The sequence below is a fragment of the Cherax quadricarinatus genome, chromosome 53 (genome assembly GCF_038502225.1).
Source record: "Cherax quadricarinatus isolate ZL_2023a chromosome 53, ASM3850222v1, whole genome shotgun sequence".
Classification (NCBI taxonomy): domain Eukaryota; kingdom Metazoa; phylum Arthropoda; class Malacostraca; order Decapoda; family Parastacidae; genus Cherax; species Cherax quadricarinatus.
Window position 1 is genome coordinate 7,635,002 of NC_091344.1, and position 4,863 is coordinate 7,639,864.

A 4,863-nucleotide genomic window follows, 5' to 3' on the forward strand; every position below is an offset into this window, starting at 1 on the left:
TTAATATAGTTAATAAAAATAGAAATAATAATAATAATAATAATAATAATAATAATAATAATAATAATAATAATAATAATAATAATAATAATAATATAATAATAATAAAAATAATAATCTTAATAAAATATGAGAAGTATCTGTCTTGCATTACAAATCAGTATAAATAAGAAAAAATGGCGTCTTAATTAGGCATAATTGTTTATAATACATTTGGTCGATCACAATGTAGATCAGACAATTTTTAAACTAATGTACATCTCAACTATTACATTTTCATCCCAGTTTTGCAGGAGTTAGCAGTATATTTAGTAAGAATAAAAGGCGACTTACAACATCCATCTCAATTCCCCATAATACCTAAAGGAAAAAATCTGAATACAAGGATTTCTTTAAAAAAAAATCTATGTCAATATGAATCCCAAGAAATGTAGCAACAAACGAGCAGATGCAACACTACATGAGTTATTATTATTATTATTAGTTACGTAATGCCACTCGAAATAGAAGAGTGATTAGTTTCCTTTTACATAAAACTGTGGAGGTAGAAATCTGCTAATTGTAATCAAATTTTAAACGAAATTTTGGAATGTTATGTTTTTAAAACCATATCTTAACAGAAAGAACAATAAGCAATTAATTTAAATGTTTCCGAAAAGACGCATTTCCATTTTCATTCAAGCCTATATTAACATGTTCACATTATTATTTGCTTATAAATTTGGGATAAGTATTTGAGCTTCATGTAGTACGATTTTTCTATCAACACGTAACAGAATTTAAGAAATTTTTCCGAAATGAAATGCATATTCATTAGATTCATGAAAATGTAACAATCTTCTTCCATATGAAAGCAATGTCATCCCCTGGGGGTGGGGGGAAATGATACTGACTTCAGCAGATTTCACAATATTAGTTTTTCCCGAGTGCATAATTTCAGGAATGCTCTTTCTTGCAGTTTACTAAGTTGGGAATATCAGCAATTTTATCACCTCACTTCTATATGAAACCAAAGTTCATTGAGATTAATTTGCAGCATCTTGCAGAAAAACACCAGTTTTCCATTCGCGAACTTCAACAGTCAGCACCAATTAAGTAATATTTATATCGTCTTGCAATGTTTCTCTTACAGAATGTTTCACTGATGATGACACTTAAGTTGTTAAGAGTCTGCAGAACAACCTATATATCTCTACTATTTTGCACCATTCGAAAACTGTTTGCGATATGATATGTATATATATATATATATATATATATATATATATATATATATATATATATATATATATATATATATATATATATATATATATATATATATATATATATATATATATACATATATATATATATATATATATATATATATATATATATATATATATATATATATATATATATATATATATACATATATATATATATATATATATATATATATATATATATATATATATATACATATGTATATATATATATATATATATATATATATATATATATATATATATATATATATATATATATATATATATGTATATATATATATATATATGTATATATATATATATATATATATATATATATATATATATATATATATATATATATATATATATATATATATATATATATATATATATATATATATATGGCCTCCACTCCAAACGAACAGATACAGATACTAATGCTAAAAAAAAAATATCCCCCCAGTACCAACAATACCACCAGTCCGATGACATTCTTCTTTGCAAATATACAGGGTCTAAAGCCAGCAACAAACAACAAAATACCTTTCATCCGTGGACTGCTTGCAGAGGCAAAGGCAATGTTCGCGGCTTTCACTGAGACCCAAATAATGGATCACTTGGACAACGAAATATGGATCCCAGGTTACGACCTATACAGATGTGACAGAGTGAACAGGCAAAAGGGGGGGGGAGGGGTTGGCCTGTATATTGCAGAGTCACTTGTTTGCACAGAACTACTTAATGCCTAAAATGATGTAGTGGAAGTTTTAGCAGTAAAGGTCGAGAACCAAAACCTAGTCATTGTGGTAGTCTACAAGCCTCCAGATGCAACATCCCAGCAATTCCAGGAACAGCTGTTAAAAATTGAGCACTGTCTGGAAAATCTTCCAGCTCCTGCACCCAACATCTTGCTCCTGGGGGATTTCAACTTAAGGCACTGAAAATGGAGGAATATAGCAAATAATATTGTTGCAGTAATAACACCAGGAGGCAGCTCTGAAGAAAACTCACACTCACACGAGCTTTTAAATCTGCACAAAATTCAATTTAAACCAGCAAATAATAGAGCCTACTAGACTGGAGAATACACTAGACCTCATCTTCACTAACAATTATGATCTGATAAGAAATGTGACCATATCAATAACAATATACTCAGATCACAACATAATTGAGGTTCAGACATGTATGCATGGAGCCCCAGACCGACATAATGAGATTAGTCACGAGGGAGCATTCACCAAATACAACTTCAATAACAAAAACAAAGTGGGACCAAGTAAACCAAGTCCTAACCGATATAAGCTGGGAAGATATACTAACCCTTTCAGGGTCCGTCCCGTAGATCTACGGCTTTACGTTCAGGGTCCAAACCGTAGATCTACGCCATGAGCTCAGCTCACTCTGATAAACTGTGAGTGGTACATTTGGGCCTAGATATGAGAGAATACATCTATGTGGTATGTGTGCACCACATTAAACAGATCCTGCAGCACACTGTGCATAATGAGAGGAAAAAAATGAAATCATGATTTTTCGATTAAAACAGCAACTTTGCAGTGTTTTTTCGTATGTTTTTTATAGTTGTGTTTGCGATTTCTTGGTCTCATTTGATAGAATGGAAGACATATTACAGAAATAGAGATGATTTTGATTGGTTTTAGCATTGGAAATGGCTTGAAACTGAGCTCAAAGTAGCGGAAATGTTAAATTTTTGCCGATATTCAAGAGTAAACAAACGACCTCACACGTCTAATACACATCAGCTGGTGGGTCTAATATACATTCACAAATATGGTGATGATATTTATACAATTAACTAAGCAACACAGATCCCAACTTATGCCTAGAACAGATTAACTTGGTGGCACTCGATGTATGCACAAGGCTTATTCCTCTAAGAAAAAGGAGGAGTAGATGTAAAATAGAAAGAGACAGGCGCTCCCTTTACAGGCGACAGAAAAGAATAACAGAGCGGCTAAAAGAGGTCAATATATCTGAAATGCATAGGGAGACACTGGTCAGAGAAATAGCAAGCATCGAACTTAAGCTAAAGGAATCTTATAGGAGTCAGGAATCGCGGGAAGAACTAAAAGCCATAAATGAAATCGAAAGAAACCCAAAGTATTTCTTCTCCTATGCCAAATCAAAGTCGAGAACAACGTCCAGTATTGGGCCCCTACTTAAACAAGATGGGTCCTACACAGATGACAGCAAGGAAATGAGTGAGCTACTCAAGTCCCAATATGACTCACTTTTTAGCAAGCCGCTAACCAGACTGAGAGTCGAAGATCTAAATGAATTTTTTATGAGAGAGCCACAGAATTTGGTTAACACAAGCCTATCTGATGTTATCCTGACGCCAAATGACTTCGAACAGGCGATAAATGACATGCCCATGCACTCTGCCCCAGGGCCAGACTCATGGAACTCCGTGTTCATCAAGAACTGCAAGAAGCCCCTATCACGAGCCTTTACCATCCTATGGAGAGGAAGCATGGACACGGGGGTCGTCCCACAGTTACTAAAAACAACAGACATAGCCCCACTCCACAAAGGGGGCAGTAAAGCAACAGCAAAGAACTACAGACCGATAGCACTAACATCCCATATCATAAAAATCTTTGAAGGGGTCCTAAGAAGCAAGATCACCACCCATCTAGAAACCCATCAGTTACATAACCCAGGGCAACATGGGTTTAGAACAGATCGCTCCTGTCTGTCTCAACTATTGGATCACTACGACAAGGTCCTAGATGGACTAGAAGACAAAAAGAATGCAGGTGTAATATATACAGACTTTGCAAAAGCCTTCGACAAGTGTGACCATGGCGTAATAGCGCACAAAATGCGTGCTAAAGGAATAACAGGAAAAGTCTGTCGATGGATCTATAATTTCCTCACTAACAGAACACAGAGAGTAGTCGTCAAAAGAGTAAAGTCCGAGGCAGCTATGGTGAAAAGCTCTGTTCCACAAGGCACAGTACTCGCTCCCATCTTGTTCCTCATCCTCATATCCAATATAGACAAGGATGTCAGCCACAGCACCGTGTCTTCCTTTGCAGATGACACCCGAATCTGCATGACAGTGTCTTTCATTGCAGACACTCCAAGGCTCCAGGCGGACATCAACCAAATCTTTCAGTGGGCTGCAGAAAACAATATGAAGTTCAACGATGAGAAATTTCAATTACTCAGATATGGTAAACACGAGGAAATTAAATCTTCGTCAGAGTACAAAACAAATTCTGGCCACAAAATAGAGCGAAACACCAACGTCAAAGACCTGGGAGTGATCATTTCGGAGAATCTCACCTTCAAGGACCATAACATTGTATCAATCGCATCTGCTAGAAAAATGACAGGATGGATAATGAGAACCTTCAAAACTAGGGAAGCCAAGCCCATGACGACACTCTTCAGGTCACTTGTTCTTTCTGGGCTGGAATATTGCTGCACACTAACAGCACCTTTCAAGGCAGGTGAAATTGCTGACCTAGAAAATGTACAGAGAACCTTCATGGCGCGCATAAGGGAGATAAAACACCTCAATTACTGGGAGCACTTGAGGTTCCTAAACCTGTATTCCCTGGAACGCAGGCGGGAGAGA